Source organism: Aulostomus chinensis, chromosome 10 (assembly GCF_037954235.1).
Source record: "Aulostomus chinensis isolate RoL2024-O1b breed Wild chromosome 10, RoL_Achi_v1.0, whole genome shotgun sequence".
Classification (NCBI taxonomy): domain Eukaryota; kingdom Metazoa; phylum Chordata; class Actinopteri; order Syngnathiformes; family Aulostomidae; genus Aulostomus; species Aulostomus chinensis.
The window spans coordinates 16609661-16631918 of NC_141329.1; the positions used below are offsets into that span (position 1 = coordinate 16609661).

The following is a 22258-nucleotide window of genomic DNA, read 5'->3' on the forward strand; positions in this document are numbered from 1 at the left end:
CTGACCTGAATGATGCCCATCCCTTATTGAAGTTATAATACTACCTCTCTGGCTGCCATTGGAGACAATATTATTTGTGTGGACCTTCCAAATCAACAATGTTAAACAGAATAAAAGAAAGAAAAAAAAACAGGCTGCAATCCCCTTATCACCGCCGTCATAAAATGATTGACTACGTATTTTTTTTTCAAGTTTTCCAGTAAACCCTAAAATTTTGAGTCAAAACATAATAAGCACTTGTTTTAGGTGAAAAAAAAAATAAAATAAAAACAATGACAGGCAATTATTTTAAAAAGGTGATGTTATGTGACATCTGTTTATCCTGTTAAGGGTTGCATTGGGGCTGGAGTATCCCAGCAGCCTTCGGACTGGACCCTGGACGGGTCGCCAGTCCATCGCAGGGCCAACACTTAGACAGACAACCATTCACACTCACAGCCATACCTACGGTGAATTTAGGGTATCCAATTAGCCTAGTCCCCACTTGCATGTCTTTGGACTGTGGGAGGACACCGGAGTACCTGAAGAGAACCCATGCAGGCACAGGGAGAACAATGCAATGCAAACTTCACACAGAAAGATCCCGTGCTCGAGTCAGCTTCTTGCTGTGAATCGACAATGCTAACCGCTGCACCACCATGCCGACCCTGCCCAGAATCATTATTTTAAAATAAAACTATTCACACATAAGTGCACAGTTATGTGGAATACTCACCACCCTGTTTTTTTTTATCCTTTCTGTCATCATTTTCATTGTGTTTCCATTCCTGTTCAGCAATTCACAATAGTTTCAAATATGATTCCTTTGTCAGCTTTTAATCCGATGCAAAAATTAGATGGGTGAATTGAGTTTAACTTCAATGTTTGAATGATCAATAATGTGTTTTGATCTTAAAATAGTAAACGTCATAGAGGACCAAAGTGAAAAAATCTTATCACATATTCAACGTACAATTTTTTCCCAACTCTAAATATTCTAAAAACTGGCTGCTCTTTGACAAAAAATGAAGGTGGTAGTTAATTGTTGTCTGTAATGTCATGTGTGACCTCACTAGCCACTACTTTCACAATTCTTGCCAATCATGCACCCTGCTACGTTGGTGTGTTCACTCCTTTTTTCAGTTTTCACCCCTAATTTGTCACTTTATGTTGTCCAAAGAAGAGCTTTATGCAAGTGATCACTGTGCACACTTTAATATTCGGTTTTATGTTCCCTTTTTCATTTGAAATGTACAAAAAGTGTTGTCTGCTAATATTATCGTACATTGGATGAAACAAGTCAAAAGTTTAATTTGCATTCATTAATAAAATTATTCATTTCTTTACATCATTTAAATATTTTCTGAATATTTCCTCTGTGCTTTTTGAGTTGGGTTGTTGCATAGGTGTTTGACAATAAGAGACACCACACATATCCATAAAGTGTTGCTCTCAAGAACGCATTTCCCATTTTGAAAGTCATTTTCATCCATCAACACACAGTGAAGGAAGTTCCACCTCAAAATGTGAGATCAGTGCATCTGTTTGTAAAAACCTTCACACACATTTGTGAATACAGTAGAGTTGGAACAGGCTTAATAACACCATGCTACCATGGCACCATCACCTGCTCGTTTCCTGCATCTGTGAAAATGTCAGAACAAATGGCCATGTAGGGACTTGACAGCAGGGCTTTTGACAGAATTGGCCCTTTAAACACCCCCCCCACACACACACACACACACACACACACACACCACCACCACCACCACCACCACCACCACCTCTTTATTCAAAGCAGGGGCCTGATTTCCCGTGCCGGGACCGATAAGAGGTTTGAAAAACAGGAACCCAATTCCCATTATCTGCCTCCCTTATTGTCTGTATTAACCTTCCCCTATGGTAACTTGTTCCCTCCGGTAATGCTACACTTGTCTGGCCACAACACACGGCTGCCGAGAGCTAATTGCACCACGCGAATGAAGACGGAGACTCTTTTGTGAGCTGGGAAGCATGAGAGCAAGAATAAGAAAGGGAGACAGCAGGAGCAAGAGAGAGAAAGGTGTTTTATCAGGAAAACAAGGCCCTGTCAAACAATGATTCGCTTACACACACACTGCACTGTTGTGTGCTGTGTTTCCCTGATACAGAACACTTCAGGTCTGAGTGAACTCCTGACCTTTTAGTAGACAAGTGGATTAACTGTAGGATGTGTAAAAGTATAAAGACTAAAACTGGACAAGTGTATGTGGTCACAAAAATTATATTGCTATCTTTGCAAAGGGAGGGTTAGGGTGAGTTACAAGACCCCAGAGTGACTGCAGTTCAGGACTCATATACATCATTATTTGAGCATGATGATATTGAGCAGACAGTTTTAGTCAACTGGTAAACTGATCTGGTGTTTTGTTGTTGAAAGTAGCCTCCACCTGTGAGTGTCAACACTTTTTTTTATTCTGACCCACTAGAATTTCTCGAGAAACCTTGTCTATTGAATTCCTTGGCTCCATCTGTCACGCCCCGAAACATGCGGAAGGACCCAGATACGAACCAGCAAGCAGAAGTTCTCAGCAGTCTTTATTAAGCACGAACATGCAGGGAAAACAAACACTGATCCGCCGGATTACAATCGCACATCTCCCGCAGGGAAGTCCGCTGCTCTACCTCTCGGCCACAGGGCAATGATGCACAGGGCAGCGTCTTTAAAGTCACTGGTTTCTCTTAGATGTGAGACCTTGTGCCAGCAGGAAAGCCAAACCTCCAGAACACAAGGAGATGATGCATCCTTTCCACCAAGTGAACAACGACCAGGGAACAGACGACTGGAGAGTCAGGGACAGGCGAGAGATCAGGAAACCAGCAGACAGGAAACTCACAGACAGGCAGCTCGGTGTCAGGGATGGAAGGCAAAGTCGACTGCCAGGGATCAGACAGGATCAGAGCAGACATGGGTTGAAACCTTACAATCATTCCGAGGGCAAGGCGAGCAGGCAGAATGGGAACGGGAACAGACCAGTACGGCAATGGGTGAGCTGTCCGGAACAGAGTGCTAGAAAGGGCTTGACAATCAGGCAACTGGTGTGTGTGGAAGCGGAGCTTATATACCTAGGCTGATGACAGGGATGAGCTGCAGGTGTGGTGGAGAGCACAGGTGAGTGAAATTCGGCTGATGAGGTGGGAGTGGCAGTGGAAAATCACTGGGTGAGGAGCTGGAGATGTGACAGAACCCCCCCCCCCCCCCCACACACACACACACACACACACACACACCCCTCAAGGGATGGTTCCTGATGTCCCAACAGCTCAAACAAGTGACAGATTAGGAGGGGAGGGTTCAATATTCCTCAGAGGCAGAGTCCTCCCGGACATCAGGTACAGGTAGGATTGGTGGTTCCTCCTCCCCTTCAACTGAGTCCTCTACAGAGGAAGTGGAGGGGCCTGCGTGGAAGCTAGCTGAGGCGGGGCTGCTGTCTCCTGAGGGAAGGTTGGTCAGTGTGCCTTTGGTGGAACTGTCTCACCAGGTCTTCGTCCAGGATGTCCTGGGCTGGTTATGGGCTGGAGCCCATGACCTTTCTTCTGGACCATAACCCTCCCAGTCGATGAGATACTGGAGACCTCTCCCTCATTGATGGGAGAGGATCAAAAAGCGGACTGTAAAGGCCGGGTTCTGTGAAACCATGTAGCAGAGGGATGTCTCCATCTCGTGGTTCATCCTCTCCATCTGCCCATTGGTCTGGGGAAGGAAACCAGACGAAAGGCTGACGGTGGCTCCGAGCAGCGAGCAAAATTCTCTCCAGAAGATGGATTGCAGACCACATCAATAGGGAGACCACGTAGGTGGAAGACATGGGTTAGGACCAGCTGGGCTGTCTCTTTGGCAGAGGGGAGCTTGGTCAGAGGCACGAAGTGGGCAATCTTGGAAAACCAGTCTACCACTGTGAGGATGACGGTGTTTCCATCAGACAGTAGCAGACCGGTAACAAAGTCCGAAGAGACATGGGACCAGAGTCGATGTGGGATGGGTAGTGGCTGCAGGAGACCCACTGGGACATGGTAGGGGGACTTGTGCTGACTGCAAGTCGGGCAGGCCTTGACAAAGTCTCTGGTGTCCTCATCCAAAGTGGGCCACCAGAATCTTTGAAGAAGGATCTCTGGAGTATGTTGGGCCCCAGGATGACAGGTGAGGTTGGAAGTGTAGGTCCACTGAAGACCTCAAAGGTGCAGGAACAAAGAGGCAGTGAGGTTGACAGGAATTGGGACAAGGTTGGTCCAGAGTAGCAGCCCTCACTTGTTCCTCAGTGTCCCACACCAGGGTAGCGATAACACACGGAGGCGGTAGGATTGGAGCAGGTCCCTCAGCGACCTCGTCATCATGCAGGAACTGACGTGAAAGGGCATCAGGTTTAACATTCCGGGAACGAAGGCGGTAGGAAAGGGTGAAATTGAATCTGGTAAAAAAACAGTGACCAACAGGCTTGGCGGGAGTTCAGTCTCTTTGCCAACTTCATGTACTCCAGGTGTTTATGGTCTGTCCAGACCAGAAAAGGCTCTTTGGTCCCCTCCAACCAGTGGCGCCACTCCATTCTGACAGCCAGGAGCTCCCTGTTGCCGATGTCCTAATTTCTTTCTTCCAGGGACAAACGGCGAGAGAAGAAGGCACAGGGGTGGAGTTTCTGGTCGATGGTGGATCATTGCGAGAGGATTCCTCCTACATCTGAGGCATCCACCTCCACAACGAACTGGAGGTCAGGATCAGGCATCTGGAGGATGGGAGCCAAGGTAAACCTCTCCTTGAGGGTGACGAAGGCTTTCTCAGCATCAGGTGACCAGATGAGGGGGATCTTGGAACTGGTGAGAGTGGTGAGCAGATGTGATCTCTCAAGACGATGTAGCCCAGGAAGGAAACTGACGAGTCATGAAACTCAAATTTCTCTGCTTTGACGTAGAGTAAGTTTTCCAGGAGTCGTTGCAGGACAGATTGGACGTGGTGTATGTGCTCATCATGGGATTTGGAGAAAATCAGGCTGTCATCCAGGTACACAAAGAAGTACTTGTTTAGCATATCGTGGAGGACATAATTGACCAGGGCTTGAAACACTGCAAGGACGTTGGTGAGTCCAAATGGCATGACCAGATACTCATAGTGGCCGATTGGGGTGTTGAACACTGTCTTCCATTCGTCTCCCTTGTGGATGTGGACGAGGTGGCAGGCATTGCGGAGGTCTAGTTTGGTAAAGACGGTGGTTCCCTGCAGCAGCTCGAAGGCCGATGAGATCAGGGGCAGGGGGTAGTGATTCTTTACCATTATCTCATTCAGTCTACTGTAGTCGATGCAGGGTCTCAACGACTTGTCCTTCTTTTCAACGAAGAAGAACCCTGCTCCAGTAATAGCTGAGGAGGGATGGATGCCAGCTGCCAGGGAGTTGTTGATTTACTCCTCCATGGCCTGTCTCTCTGGGGCGGAAAGGGAGTAGAGGCTACCCTTGGGAGGAGCAGTGCCAGGGAGGAGGTTAATAGCACAGTCATATGGCCGGTAGGGAGCCAGGGACGTAGCCTTCATCTTGGTGAAAACCTGGCAGTAGTCGTGGTATTCAGGTGGAACAGAGGGGGAGATCTGGCGGTGGAATGGTGCTGGCAGGATAGGTTGAAGGAGTGGCATTCTTCAGGCAGGTGAGATGACAGGCTGTTCCCCAACCCCGGATGGAACTAGTAGACCAGTCGATGTGGGGTTGTGGCGGGGAAGCCAGGGGAATCCCAAGACCAGAGGCAGATCTAGGTGATCCAGGATATGAAACTGAATGGTCTCATGGTGGTTTCCAGACAGAAGCATGGAAACAGGTTCAGTTCGGTGGGTGATGGTACACATGTTGTGGCCGTCGAGAGCTTGTGCAGGGATAGGATGAGACCGAGGGACCAGGTCGAGTCCAAATTGCAGGGCCAATCGCTCGCTAATCAGGCAGGAATCAGCTCTGGAGTCTACGAGGGAGGCCAGGGTATGGGAGCCATCACGAAGTAGCAGGCGGGCTTGAAGCAGTGGCTGGCAAGAGAGAGGAGACTCAGACATCACGCTCACCCATATCTCCTTATTTATGTGTGAGCTTTTTCTTTAATGGTAGGTCACAATGTAATGTCCTTCTCTTCCACAGTACTGACAGAGCTGGTTTTGCTGGCATCGACTCTGTTCGGCTGGGATGAGGGATGTGCGTCCCAGCTGCATAGGTTTGAGATCTGTCCGTCATTCCCGTTGCCACGTTTGGACCCAGTGATCAATTCAGATGGCCAACCTGATAACGTCATCGAGGGATATAGGGACCTGGTGCGAAACCAGATTGTCCTTGATGTAATCTGCTAATCCATACAAGAAGCGTCGACCTGGGCAGCAGAGTTCCAGCCACACTGGCTGGCTTGGGTACAAAAGTCTATGGAAAAGTCTGCCACTGACTGCTGACCTTGTCTCAGGCTCAGGAGTTCCCCCAGGAACTTCAGATCTAGCAGGACCTTGTCCAAAAACCAGTAGTGTAGTCTACGTGATACACAGGTATACGCCATATACCCACTAGAAATGGTCCCGACTTATCACACAACCACTAAAAATTAGATACGTATTAGTATGGGGTTTTTGACACAACGTTCAATTCCCTTTCCGTCAGGCGTGACGTGAAAGCTATGTAAATTGAAATTTTTCTGGCGAGAAAAAGGAAACTAATGGGTGAACAATATTCATCATCAAAGAAAAAGCAATGAAACGAAAAAAGTTATTAGAGCAAGAATTAGTTGATTCAATTTCAGTGTTTCTGTGCTCGTCCAGTAAATGCTGCCGCCACTTTAGGGATAGTACAGATGGAACAGCAAACATTTCCGAAAGAGAGCATGATGAAGAGGCTCCAGTATCTGATGGCGGCATAGAAAACCTGCTAATGCTATCACCATACCTGGTAAGTGGAACTCATGTGTGTGTCCGAATAATACTAATCGCTATTGTGAGAGCAGAAGATTGGCACTAACTCTAGCTAACTGGTGGATTGGTGAAACTGCTGTCTGTCTCTCCCTCTCTCTCTCCGTCTGTCTCTCTCTCTCTCTCTCTCTGTATCTATGTATAGATGAAAGCTTAACCTTGCCAGCCTTATGGAGTGAAAGTCAGGCAAGGGATTTTAAATGCAGGCATCCTTGGTTAGAGTGGAGAAACGGAAAGTTATGTAATATTAGAAAAAAAAATTTAAATGTACAAAGTTAAAGTGAATTTGAAAATGAAATTGTTAAAAAATTGATTCTTTGCCATAACTGAAGGTTGTAAACAGTTCATTAATAGGATTTGGCCCTGTTCTGTAGTCTTAATGCCAATATCAATAGAAAAAGGACAATATGTATAATATATATTACATGTTATTTTTTTACGTTTTTGTATACATCCAGGTTGTGCTATCTGCAGTGCCACAAAGTCCACTGGTGTCTTCACAGAGAAGAGGGTATCTCATTCTGGGTGCTCTGGTGGCCTGGTCCTGACCTACCTGCTATCCTGGTGGGGGTGCGATGTCCTGGCCCCCCCACATCAGCTACAGCCATCTACGCACAGCATCCAAGACAAACCGTAGCACACACACATACACACACACACACATACACACGCGTATACACACATAAATGCATGCGGCGCACAACTGACCCATAAACACGCACAGACATTTATCTAAAAATTATATTAAACCAAATGGTAAGCCTGCACCGGAAATTCTGCAACCAATGTTGTTTCCTTTTTTTTTTCTTTTCTCCTCTCTGTTGTTGTTGTTGTTACTTTTTCTTTGTTTGTTTGTTGGGTTTTTGTTTTGTTTTTTTTTCTGCTATTGCTGTTGTTGTTTTTGTCTCCCCCCTCCCCCTTGTCTTCCCTATCCTGTCCCTGTTCTCTCTTCCTATCCACTCCTGAGCCTCAGTCCGGTAGCTTTATAAATGAACCAATACCATTCCTAATAAAATTAAACATAAATGGCAATAGGAGGAGTTTATCAGATTCCTCCTATGCAGAGTAAAACTGCTTCAGTACAACAAGGCACCAGGAACATTGATGCTGCTTGCCCCAGCTACTGAACAGGACAGGTTAAAAAACAAGAAAAAAAAGAAGAGGGTGTCAACATCTGAGGAGTGGGTGTATTAAAATGCAGTGCTCAGGCACAAGTGACAGACAAACAGCTGTAGCGTCCTATAGGAACAAAATTTGGTGACGAGACGTCTAGGGCGCACAAAATAGCTCAGGAGCTCACAGAAAAAGTAAGACGGGATCAAGTTGGAAATATAGTGAGAACTTTGTCAGAGACTGTGTTAGCCGAGACTGATGTTGTATTCAGAACAGCATACTATCTTGCCAAAATGAACCAACCTTTCACTGATCATTATGATCTTATTGAGCTTCAGCAAAAAAATTGTGTCAACATGGGTACTGGCCTGCACTCAAGGTACAGTTCCACAGCAATTGTGCAACACATAGCAAAAGAGATGCAGAAAAAAATTGTTGGCACTATTTTGTCACCTTCAAGCAAATTGTCTGTTCTCATTGGTGAGGTTACATCTCTCAGCCACAAATCTGCCATGATTGTCTATGTGAAAGCCTCTATAGATGGAGCTACTCCTGAATTTATGTTTCTGGATTTAGTTGAGCTGGAAAGCCAAAGAACAGCGGGTATAGAGGAAGCTCTGTTGAACTGTTTAAACACTGCAGGCTTCAGTGAAGAATGGCTTCAAAAGAATTGGGTCTCATTTGTTTCTGATGGTGCCAGTGTCATGCTAGGCAAGAACACTGGCATTGCAACCAGGCTGACTTCAAGATACCCTAACCTTTCAACATGGCACTGTATGAACCATCGTTCGGAACTGGCTGTATCTGATGCTGTCGATGAAGTTCAGGCAGTCAACCACTTTAAGGTGTTCATGGAGAAGATCCACAATCTCTACAGTCAGTACAGTAAGGATGCAAGTGAACTTCAGGAGGCAGCACAAGAAGTGGGTTCACAAGTCCTGAGTATTGGCAGAGTTTTAAGTACACAATGGGCGGCCAGCAGCTTTCGTTCTGTAAAGGCTGTGTGGGGGTCACATGAAGCACTAAACAAACACTTTGAAAATGCTGCGAGAGACCAAACAAAAAACAGCAGAGAGGCGCAAACTTACAGAGGCCTGGCACATCGTTTGCAAAGCCAAGAATTTCTGTGTGACCTTGGACTTATGCATGATGTCCTGTCTGAACTCTCAAACCTGTCTAAGCAACTCCAGGTCCATTCAGTCATACTTTTGAAAGCAGATGAGTTTCTGAGACGCACTATCAGAGTCCTGGCATCATTCAAAGACTCTGCAGGTGAGAAATCTGAAGAGGCTTCCCAAGCACAGGCTTCAGGACATTTTGGATCTGTTTCCCTAGAATCAAATTCAAACCTCACTCCAATCAACGCAAAGAAATTCCTCCGAAGTCTGACTAATCAACAACATTGAGAGGCGCCTCTCATTTGAAGGTGAAATGCTGAATGAAGATTAGCATCAATGGGCCCCCTCTTAGTCTTTTTGAGACAAGGCAGTACGTTACAACTTGGTTGAAAAGCCATTGCTCTGCCGCACAGGCAAAAAGAAACACCAAAGAACCCTATGTACAAAAACATTTGGAAGGTCTTGTAGACCACAGGCCACTTAACCCACCTGCACCTACTCTTCTTACCCCTTCTTAGTGTGGACTATTAGATCAATTTTTTTCTAATTTCCAGATCTGTTTAGGAGTCAGCTGTTACTTGCACCACTTTAGAGAATTTTATTTGCATGTTCGCACCACTGTTTACACTCGTTTTCTGAAACGTTAGCTTTTGTACAAGTGTATTACTTATTTCTCTATTTTAACTTGTTTGTCTTGTATGGACAAATATGTACTGCTGTTTGACAGTTAATAAAAGTCAAGCTGACTGTCGTACATCTTGTGTTGCTTACTATACATTGTCAAGATCCGTGTCTTGTGCTTCCTGTTTTATTTTGTAGTAATGTCATGTCTTCCTGACCTCCTTCCTGTGATTACCTCATGTGTCTCACCTGGTTGATTGCACCACATATGTCTTGTTTCCCCTCTTGTATTTAACCTGTGTGTTTTCCTCGATTAGGTTGTTGGGTCATTGTTGTCGTTTGCTGTCCCTGCTTGTCGTCAAGCCTCCTGCCTCACACCAAGTCTCCTCGTCTCCAGTCGTCAAGTCTCCAGTGTTCCCGTCTTCAGTCGTCAAGTCTCCAGTGTCCACATCTCCAGTGTCCCCGTCCCTAAATAAAACCCTCGTGCACCTATCCACTGTCTGCGCCTGGGTCTACTTCCCCCTCACACCTCCCCACACATAACATACATAATCATATAAATACAATAAGTCTTTCATGATGTCATGTTAATGCACATACCATAAATTTCTTGTATGGGGTTATTTTGAAACAGCTGCTGCCGTATGAATGTGTGCAAGGCTGGGGGGGGGGTGTCTAGTCTCGTATACCCACTAGAAAAAAAATAGACTACACCACTGCCAAAAACCTTACGTAGCTCAGCTGAGAAGGCCGAGAAACTCTGGCAGGCAGGTGACTGCCGTTCCCACTTGGTGGTACCTCACAGTCGTGGGTCCACAGTCCTCTGGGTGCCATCATAAGGCTCGGGCATTCCAACCTGTGGCTCTGGACTGTCCCTGGCTAGAAGAGGAAACACAGGAGCAGAAGGCGTGGGTGAAGTGCCCACCAGTGATAGCTGCTGAAGCTGGTTAGCTATCCCTGACACCATCTGAGTCAGGGAATCCACTGCGTGTTGCAGATGGCTTTTAAATGCGTTGATCCGGCTCTCATGGTTCGCTCGCGTGTGCTCAATATTGTCCAGTCTGTCGAGTGGGGAGGGCTTGCTTGTCACTGGGTACATTGTTGTCTTGATTGTACTGTAACGCCCCGAAACATGGCGAAGGAACCAGATGCAAACTGGCAAGCAGAAGTTCTCAGCAGTCTTTATTAAGCACAAACACGCAAGGAAAACAAACACTGATCCCACGGGTTACAATCGTCAGGGACAGGCAAGAGATCAGGAAACCAGCAGACAGGAAACTCATGGACAGGCAGCTCAGTGTCAGGGACGGAAGGCAAGGTCAATTGCCAGGGATCAGACGAACCGACCGGATCAGAGCAGAAACGGGTCAAAACCTTACAATCACTCCAAGGGCAAGCCGACAGGCATGGACGGAAACGGGAACAGACCAGTTCAGCAACGGGTGATCAGTCCGGAACAGAGTGCTAGAAAGGGCTTGCATAATGCAAAGACGATCAGGCAACTGGTGTGTGAGGAGCTGGAGCTTATGTACCTGGGCTGATGACAAGGATGAGCTGCAGGTGTGGTGGAGAGCACAGGTGAGTGGGTTCGGCTGATGAGGTGGGAGTGGCAGTGGAACAACACTAGGTGAGAAGCTGGAGATGTGACACCATCTCAGTGATGCATTCCATACAATGACAACAACTCAGCAACCACCAGCAAAGACAGATGTTTTACGTGCTGATTCATATTCAATATTAATTTGATAATTTAATTTTAATTAATTAATATTCAATTCTACAAACTACACAATGTGGACAACCTGAGTGCTCTGCAGGATCAAGGCTCATCATTTACACTAATATTTTTCCTACTGTTTGGGCAAATCAGACATTTCTTGTGTTTGGCTGTATGGTAACTTTTTACAGGTACATTGATAATGACAATTTAGTGCTGAGTTAACCATTGGTAAACAATTAACTGATGTCTCAAGTAATCATTTACTATGGGGTTCATGTTAATTTTTCAGGTCACAACAAATATTGATTGAAAAAGTGGGGTTAGGGAAGGGGTAAGGGTTACATTAATTTTTAACCTTTAGTTAGTCAAGGAAATTTCACTGTAATGACCACCCTAATCATATCCATTGCTGGAAGCTGCTTGGTACAACCACAGTGTGATCTGCTACTACTAAGCTAGCTGGGGTTAGCGTCTTAATCATGGGTACCTCAATGGAGGGTGGGCAGCAAGTGCTTCTTCCTCCCCTCCCAAATGTATCCTACCAATCCTGTGCACTGAACCTACAAACTCCTTGAGGGATACATGTTGCCCACTGTACAATAAGGGTCACAAAGGCAATCTATTTTTTTATTATCCAGGAAAGTTATATATAACTAGACATTAACTAACCATCATTGATGTATTCACAAAATGTCCATCTAGGAGCACTCCATGGAAATCGTTTGTTTGAGGTGCTGTTTGGATGAAAAACTTTAGATGAAACAACAGTGTCTTGGAGTTCCTCTTGTTGTTTTTATCATTAATGTATCATGGTTAGGGATGGTAAAGTGTTGTCAATCTGCCATCAATAAGATATAATTAGTTTTACAGCAACATAATGAAAATACACATATTCATAGATTTGTATAAAATGATTACCCAAAGAATGTGTATCCATATCAATGTGTACACATGTACTGTATGCTGACATTCTTTATCTATCTATCAGCTGCTCCTTTGCCTGTTATGCACATCATGTTTCTCCTCTGCTCTGTGGCCACAGCTCAGCTAGGGTGACTCCAGACTGAGATTAGACACAGCTCCACTGTCCACCTTTTTAATGCCCCACCTTTGTCATTTACAACACGTCTCTTCCTCCCTCCTTCCTTCCCATCCTTCCCCTCCACTTCCTCTCTGTGGGTGCATTTTAATTTATGCCCAGCATAGGAACCACTCAATACAACCCAGTGTCTGCAGTGCAGTAGATAGCTGTTAATGAGAAGAGGTCCCCCCCTCTTTATCTCTTTTCTTCTGCCCCCTATTATCTGGGTGCAGTCTATAATCGTGCAGTTACCTTACTAGGTCCGATAACGCCTCAATAGGCAACCAGCACTGATGAGCTTTCTATACAGTGCGCCGCGCACAATGCCACTATCAGGAGAGCAGACCTCTGGTTTTAAAAAAAGAAAGAGAGCGATGGATGCAGTCACACAAGCAAGGCTAGCCCGCTCTGAATATCCTGCAAATTTACAACGGTGGCCCCCATCGAAACATGACTTCTCACAAGCCTGATTCTCTTTCTCTCTCTCTCTCTCTCTCTCTCTCTCTCTCTCTGTCGGCTGCAGCAGTTTCTTATCTCCCCCCTCTTCCCTCTTCTGCCTAGGAGATAACAGTAATTCTTCTCCATGCTGTATCCCCCACCACACTCATGCACAAATGTGCACAAACGTGCACAAACACACAAACTCACTCACACACACACACACACACACACACACACACACACACACACACACACACACACACACACCCTGCAGTCCATTCGTCTTTCATCAAGCTTTTCAACCCCAGCACATACTAACACATAGTCTACACACACACACACACACACACACACACACACACACACTAGAAAGCTCTCACACACATGCTCCCACTCCACCCCCCACCCCTCAAGCCCAACATAGACAGAGATGCTGGCAATGTCTTTCTGCTCAGACAAGATAAAGGGTTAAGACTGCACTCGGACGGCCCTTCTTTGTGAGATTGGGGGATGAAGAAAATGGTGGGAGGAAAAAAATAGTAGTAAGTATTCAAGTACAGATTATTTTATCAGTTGTACAGTTGGAGAAATAACGTACAAAAAAGTTTTTTTTTTTAACCCGTTCCATTTGTATTCTTCTTGTTGGTGTGTTTACAGTTCTGTGTGGATGTTTGTATATGTGTGTATATATATATATATATATATATATATATATATATATATATATATATATATATATATATATATATATATACACACACACACACAAAAAAAAACATACTGCAATGACTACTACAACTATATATATATATATATATATATATAAAATTTTTTCTTTTTTGAATGTGGCTGAAGCCCGGAGTGTTGCAGCCAGATAAAAGAATTAGTGGTTGCACACAGGGACCCGGGCGCTAAGTACAGCTGCGAATTAGAATGTCTATCTCTGTCGCTCTTGGCTCATCCGCTCGAGCTAGCCGCGCTTCGCACTCGTAAACAATTTAATCTTTTCACTACAGTTTGGAAAAAGAAGGAAGGGAAGAATGTGAGAGAGTAAGACTGTGGAGGGGGGTGTCGTGGACATTACCCCGCTACCTCTTGCCATACTTCTGTTTCTCTTCCTCCACATCCTCTCAGAGACCTCTTCTTTTAAACAAGAAACCTGACGCAAACGCTTGTAAGGTGCTTGAAGATTGAATCAGCTCACTTTCATTATCCTCCCCTTTGCTGCTGTTTTTTTGGGCGCTTCGCTCCTTTTTTTTCTCCACCACATCCGATTCACCCCCCCCCCCCCACACACACACACACACACTCACACACTCTTCCTCCTCTCTCCACCGTTTTGAAATTGAAGATGTGTAGAGGTTTGGGCTTTTGGGGCCAGAGTCTATTTTGGAGCTGTAATAAAATTCATAGCCTGACACACACTCACACACACGCGCACACAAACACACTTACACGCACCTGGTCAAGGGAATCACACTACAGTATATAGTAGTCTCTTGCTGTACAACCATTAAACCATCCTTCATATGTGCAGTGCTGCAGCAGCTACACAATATTTTGTAACACTCCAACAGAGCACTGTCTTTATTCATAGAAAACTATCAATTCAACCCAACTGTATACTCCACAGTTGGCTGCAGGCGTAGACTCTAGCTAACATTAGAAGAGTTATGGGGGACACCAGCGTACGCACTCAATAATGTTGATTAATTGGCCTTCTGTAGTGTATTGCAGACATCTCTGCAGCTTCAAAAGCCTTTAACTAGTATGGTTGTGGTACAATTTGTGTTTTTTCTACATAAACTCAGTGCTGCAACCCTACAGGTGTTTCGGATAAGGGAAACAACATACAGCTGCCATAGAATACCAGGATTTTTTCAATACTATAGACAACTGATAGAGGCAAGCAACAAAGGAAAATGGATTGCAGTTGCTACTAAATCAAGGAAACCAACAAAAACTAAAGGCTCGACAGACCAGTCTGTAAAATGTGCATCAACTAGCCCTACTGCCCAGATAATAAAAGGCCAAAGTTAACAAACATCTAAACACTGTCAGTTCTGATTGAGCAACAAAGCTAACATCATTAATCCCAGAGAGGATTTGGCTGTTAAAAGGGCGGGATAGAAAAACATACAGCAGATCAATATCATAGCTGCTTAAATATGGAGAGTAGCCAAGATACTTACTGAAGTGAAATGAGTGTTACCTGAGAGTCATATTTACTCAACTAGAAGTTCAAGTAACAAATCAACAAAATATGGTAAAGTATTTAGTGATAAAAACACTCAAGTACTGAGTTAAACACATGGTTGGCATGGCTCAAAGGTATTGCAACAGTGTAGCAACTGAAGGGTCACTTGTTCGATCCTCACTTCCTCTGGTGACTATGTTGAAGTATCCCTGAGCAAGATACCAAACCTTTAATTGTTCCTGATGGGTAGGATGGCACCTTGCATGTCAGCTTCTACCATAAGTGTGTGTGAATAGGTAAATGAGGCGACACTGGAAAGCGCTTTGAGTAGGCTAAGGTAGAAAGGCACTATATAAAAATTTGACTGATTACCATTTAAACATTGAACTTAAACATCCATCCATCCATCCTTTTTCGACTGCTTATCCTGTTAAGGGTTGTGGGGGGACTGGAGCCTATCCCAGCTGCCTTTGGATGACAGGCAGGGTACACCCTAGACAGGTCTCCGGTCCATTGCAGGGTCATCACATATAGACAGGCACTCATTTGCTCTCACAGCCACACCGACAGTCAATTTAAAGTATCCGATTAGCCTTGTCCCGTTTGCATGTCTTTGGACTGTGGGAGGAAGCTGGAGTACCCGGAGAGAACCCACACAAGCAAAGGGAGAACATGCAAACTCCACACAGAAAGAACCCATGCTTGAGTCAGGGCTCGAACCCAGAATCTCCTTGTTGTGAGGTGACAGTGCTAACTAATGCACCACAGTGTCCCGCAAACTTAAACATAATGAATCAAATATTTTGTGTGTGCTGCTGTTGCTGCAGCAGCAAGCATGCTTACACCAGTGTGTATAACTGTGGCATCAATGTGCCTATGTGTGATTGGTGTAACATCATAGCCAGCATTACATTTGATTGCATGCACAGGTGGGCACATGTTGCCATGTGGCCCAAGATTCTCTGCATCCTGAAAAAAATCCAATCAAAGCTGTTTTTTGACATTATGGTTCCCATAGCAGCTCATCTTCTCTGCTTCCTTTGTAGCTCTCTCTGCCAGCTTGCTCACAAACCTCTAAGTAATGGTTAAGGAGAGACTAGTTGTTGCGATCGGAAATATCTTGAGCTTTATGACCCACAATCCAGTGATTGTAAAGATGTTGTTGTGGCTCTCTCCTCTTCCATGCTGCAGTGCAATGCTTCCTATTGGTACTAGGAATGATTTCTTTTGAAGAGAGATCATCCTTTTTCTCAGTGTGACTTTTGTCTCATTAACTCCCTTATTAGTAATGAAAAGAATTTCTCTCTCTCTCTCTCTCTTTCTCTGTCTCTCTGTCGGAGTGCATGCTGGGAGTGAGTGGAAGGAGTGGTTGTGGTGAGCGTGAGTTGGGTCCACCATGGCCTGTGAGAGTGAACTCTATCTTCTCATTTCTTTTTTTGTCAGTACATGCGTTTTTCTTTAATTTTTTGTATGAACTAGGTTTCTGTGCTTCTGTTTACACTGGTTGCTTGGTCAGTGTTAAAACTGGGAGGCATGGCGACCGCAGAGGCAGGATTGTTTGAGTCACTTACCCGACCCCACAGGATTAAAATGGTATTGCCGATAAGTGTTGATTCTTGCTGTGTATTGGTAGGCGACATTGTTGGACATGAAAATGTGTTAGCTGCATCTAGGATCAACAATGTCATAGTTGAGAACTGTATCCCATGCCACTGAGGTAGTGGAGAAGGGTTTAGAGCTGGATGGGCTGTTTATTCCTGTCCTTCCTCTTTCTACCCCTGCTCAAAAGGTGACCATTTCAAATGTGCCACCTTTCATCAGCGATAAAATGTTAAGTCGGGAATTATGTTGATTTGGGAAATTGATATCCCCAATCAAGAAGATATTGATTGGAGCTAAATCCGACCTTGTTAAACACGTTGTGTCTTTTAGACGCTACATACACATGATTCTTAACAATAACAGCATGGATCTGAACCTCACACTGAAGTTTAACGTTAACAATTTTGATTACACTGTGTTCATGACAATGGACTCATTGCGTTGTTTCAGTTGTGGCGATAGATGACACACTGTAAAGAATTGTCCCAAAAAGACTGAAAATAGGGCCAGTGAAGACACCGCTACAACTTGCGCTTCAGATAGCCGCGCTTAAGAGCGCAGTGCAGTTTTAGAAAACGCTGCTGCTGAGGGACAGAGTCTTGATGAGCCGTCCTGATCAGCAGTGACACAACAAGAAAGCAATGTGGAAGCACAAGTTCAGAATGAAAGCGCTTCGAATGAAACTCTAATAAATTTCTCTAGGTTTTTGGACAAGGAGCAATTTTCAAATGGTGATGCTGCATCAAATAAAACCAAAAATGGGGAGACCAATGATCCGCAAGAAAGTTGTAATGTTGCGCTGAATGAATGTTCTGTTGGCACAGATGCTGATGAGGTATTTAAAACGCCCATAAAGAGAAAGAAAAGCCAGGAATTAAAGTCCTACAAGAAAGCAGGGATGAACACAGTTGAGGCAGACACAGGTCATGACACACAGGTTTTGATAGCAACTCAGGAGCTTCTGTCTGCGAACAGGGAGGCGCATCTTCCGCTTTGCAAATCAACTGGTCTGTTGGTTATGATGTCAGTGAAATAAAACTTTTTCTCTGGGTTACCAAAAATGTGTTAAACGTTCAAGTTGCTGATTGTGATCGTGGTTTGTTTTTTTTTCTTTCTCTCCTCATGAGTAATCTCATTATAAATACTCTCAATCTAAATGGAGCCAGGGAGAGTCAAAAGAGGGCACAACTTTTTGAGATTGTGAAGCAAAAACAGGTAGATGTGTTGCTCCTGCAGGAAACTCACACGGATGAGATAATGCAACTGATTGGGAAAAAGAATGGGATGGTTTCGTTACTTTAAGTCACAACACATCCCTTAGTGGGGGTATGGCTGTCTTATTTTCTTCTTCTTCTTCTTATTTTGTAATAGGTTTACTCCCCACTCATACAAAGTCGAGGAAATCCTGAAAGGTAGAATTTTAAAAGTTAAGGCCCTTTTTGAGAATTCTGTTTTCATCTTTATATGTGTTAATGCTCCAAAACATCTGCGTTGCATAGAACGTGTTTTTTGGATAAATTGGATGCAACTCTGGGACAGTGTCATAATGATGAGTACGTGTTTCTGGGCGGTGATATTAACTGCACTGAAACAAACATTGATAGGAATCACCTAGGGCCTCCTGTGGCCTCACATAAAAAAACTAACCAAGTTTGTCAAGACGCATGATCTATTTGATGTATGGAGGGAAATGCATGGGGATCCATGGACTCATATACATGCCTGCTCTGTGTCTCTTGTGAGACTTGCCCGCATATATGCATGAAGGCATCACCTAAATACTTTTAGGCATTGTTGCATTGTTCCTGTTTTCTTTTCAGACCATAGCTTGCTTATGTGTTCTGTGTTTATTAATTCGATCAAGTGTAAAAGTGCTTCTTGGCATTTTAATACTGCGTTGCTGAATGACAACTACTTTAAAGAAGATTTTTGGATTACTTTCAGGTCTGAAAAGAAGGCTTTAAATCATTACAAAGCTGGTGAGAATATGGTAAAATACAAATTAAACAACTATGTCAACAGTATACTTGCAATGTCACTAGAGATATAGCAAAAGATAAACTTTAGAAAATGCTATTTTTAATTTTCAGACTTTAGTTCAGTCTCCAAATAACCAAGACCTACTAAACAAATTGTTTCAAAAGAAAACTAAATTGGCTAACCTGCTGGAGCTAAGGACACAAGGGGCTTTGGTTTGATCGCGCTATCAGAGTGTGAATGAGATGGACATGCCTTCTAAATACTTTTTTAATCTTGAGAAAAAGAATGGATAAAGGCGCATTATTCACACTTTAAAATCTGAAGTTGGTGACCTGTTGTCTGATTCAACTGAACTTTGTAAAAGGGCCTTCAGATTTTATTCTAAACTTTACTGTATACTTGCGAGTATAAAGAAAACCTGGTGGCTGAGAAATTTGTCTTTAAGGGGATTTCACAAGTCTCTGGTCACTCAAATGAGCAACTCTGTGGCGTGATAACCCTTGAGGAGCTCCAAAGTGTCAGGATCCTGCCTTGATTCGGTGGACTCCTGCTCCGTGTCCATGTTTTTTGTTTTCCCCAGGGCTGAGCGGGGATTTCCAGGATCCACTGCAGCTACCCTCCTCAGAACACCTGATGCTCATTAACCTGATTCCACTCTCCACACCAACAGCAGTCATAAGCCAGTCTCTTCCTCCACTCATCACCAGTTTGTTGTTCCAACCTCTGTGGTAACGCTCTGCTGCTATTCTAAAGATTGCTCAGTATTTCCTTGGACTCAGGTCCATGAGTTTTTTTGCCTCGACTTACCTGTTTTGTTTTTCCTTCCTGCAGTCCTGCTATTTGCCTGCCCTCCATTCTGCCTCGCCCAGCCCTGTCCTCTATCTGCCTCTGTTTGTCCTTTCTTTTTGAACTTTGTGCCCGAATAAAGCGCTTTCGCTGTCGATCTTCATTGTGGGTTCAGTTATGTGCTTTTTGAACTCCTGACACAAAGCACGAGAGCGGCAAGGCACCTGGTTTGGATGGAATTCCAGTGGAGTTCTGCGAGAGCTTTTGGCCTGACTTGAAGGAAGATCTGCTGGAGGTGCTCAGTGACAGTTTAACTGGAGGGTTGCTATGAGTGAGCTGCTTCAGAGCTGTCCTCACCCTACTCTTCAAAAAGGAGGATCTCAGTGATGTAAAGTCATGGCGTCCAGTGTTTTTGCTTGCTTCTGAATACAAGCTGCTCTCAAAAGTACTCACCACCCAGTCGGTGAAAGTGTTGGAAGAAATTGTTCATCCTGATCAGTCCTATTGTGTTCCTGGCAGGTCAATCTTTGACAACATAGCTTCGATTCAAGATGTTTAAGATGTGTCCAAGGTCTTTGGTTTAAAAACAGCTTTTATTTCTATTGATCAAGAGAAGGCATTTGATCACGTTGAGCATGTCTATCTCTGGAAGACACTCAATGCTTTTGGCTTCAGGGCAGCTTGTATTGACAAAATTAAGATACTGTATATGACATTGAAAGTATGCTTAAAATCAACAGTGACTTATGCGTTCCCTTCAAGTTGTTGAGGGGGGTGAGACCAGGATGTTCTTTGTCAGGCATTCTTTACAGCTTGGCCATAGAGCCTTTTTTGCACAAACTTCGCAGTGTTCTACATGGGATATCCATCCCCAATGGCAATGATACCTTTTATCTTTCAGCCTATGCTGATGATATACTTTAAGTGATGAATGATATCAATAGAGTACTTGAAGTTTCTAAAGTTTTTGAAATAATTTCTTCTGCAAGAATTAACTGGTCAAAAAGTGATGCCTTTTCTGTTTGGGAATGGGGGGGGGGGGGGGTACCAAGCTTGCCAGGTGGTTTAACCTGGAAAAAAGGTGGCGTTTAGTACCTAGGAGTCTGTCTTAGAGACACAAACTTTGTTGAGAAGAATTGGGAGGGCTCATTAATAAAGTGAAAGGCCGTTTAGATAAATGGAGATGGCTTAAACCTCAGATGTCCTACAGAGGACATGCTTTAGTAATCAATAATCTGGCGGCTTCCTTTCTGTGGCATAAAATAGCCTGTGTTGACCCTCCTGCAAAACTGTTGTCAAGAATCCAACCATTGCTGCTGGAGTTCTTCTGTGACAAACTACACTGGGTTCCTCAGGGGGTCCTATACTTGCCTAAAGAAGAAGGAGTTCAAGGGCTGGTTCATTTGCAAAGCAGGACAGCAGCCTTCCGCAGGCAATTCATTCAGAAATTGCTGACTGACCAAGAGGACTTACTTGGAAACCTGTGGCTGGTGCCATTTTAAGAGCTGCTGGAGAGTGGAACATGGATAAATCCGTTTTCTTGATGGATCCCAAGAGACTGAATACCTCACAGCTCTGCCCATCCTCTAGGAATCTTTTCAAAGTGTGGACTTTATTCAATGTAAAGATTCCTGGTCAGGCAACTTCTTTGTATTGGCTTTTAAAGGAACCCCTTATTTATGGAATATGCTTTGACTTCACTTATAGCAGCAATGCAATGTCTGGTATCTTCTTGAAATCACATGTATTGTTTTTTGAGCAGCTTTTAAATGTCACTGGTGGAGATTTTAAAACCGATGAAAATATGGCCAATGTTCTAAGGATTAGATCAATGCACGCGGTTTTTCAATTATTGCAGAAATTTTCTTCTTCTTTTACAGTTGGGGAGAATGTGCTTTTGAAAAATTACTTTGAGGGGAAGATTCAGCCAATTGAAAGTGATCCTTTTCCTAATCTAGAACTGACCATAGAACTGGGCGGGAATGTCTTTTCCTAAATGGAGTTGACTCATTGTCTTTGCACAGGAATTGTGGTAAAATAGTTCATATTACTTGTGTTAAAATCTTTAATCAGAAGGGTTTAAATAAGAAACTTGAAAACCCTAGGCCCCCTGTATTGGGTTTGGGCAATGAAGTAAAACCAGAGTGGAGAGCGCTGTATAAGCCACTGTTGACCACAAAAACTGGGGACCTACAGTGGAAAGTTTTGCATGGTATTATTGCTGTGAATGCATTTATTTCTGTTTTAAATCCTGAAGTAAGCCAAAATTGTCCTTTTTGTTTAGAGAGAGAGAAACTGTTTTCCATGTGTTTATACATTGTTCAAGATTAGTGGGACTCTTTCATGTATGGAGGGGGCTTTTTGGTTGTTTCAGTGAAACATTTTCAGAGAAGATTTTCATTTTTGGGTATAGTGAGAAAGCGGTTTGTTTGTCAGTTGCATAATTTCATTCTGGAACGAGCAAAACTTGCTTTTTACGTGACCAGGAAAAACAAGATTGATAATGGTCTGATTCAGGATGCTGCTCTGGTTAAATTTAGAATACTCATCGACTTCCATTTCTACAATGCAACTGAGAACTTAAAAATGTTTGAGAGTATTTGGTGTTTGAATGGAGCTTTATGTACAATTGAAAATACAGGGTTCAAATTAACACATTTCTATT

The 22258-nt window shown here is 43.9% G+C and overlaps 1 long non-coding RNA gene across 1 annotated transcript; it reads left to right on the top strand.

Moving 5' to 3' along the window:
- The first annotated feature begins 13509 nt into the window (after positions 1 to 13509).
- Positions 13510 to 19919, top strand: LOC147254525 (uncharacterized). The gene is made up of 3 exons (XR_015118061.1): positions 13510 to 13570; positions 19388 to 19535; positions 19639 to 19919. It is a non-coding gene; the product is annotated as an uncharacterized LOC147254525 (long non-coding RNA).
- The last annotated feature ends 2339 nt before the right edge of the window (positions 19920 to 22258 follow it).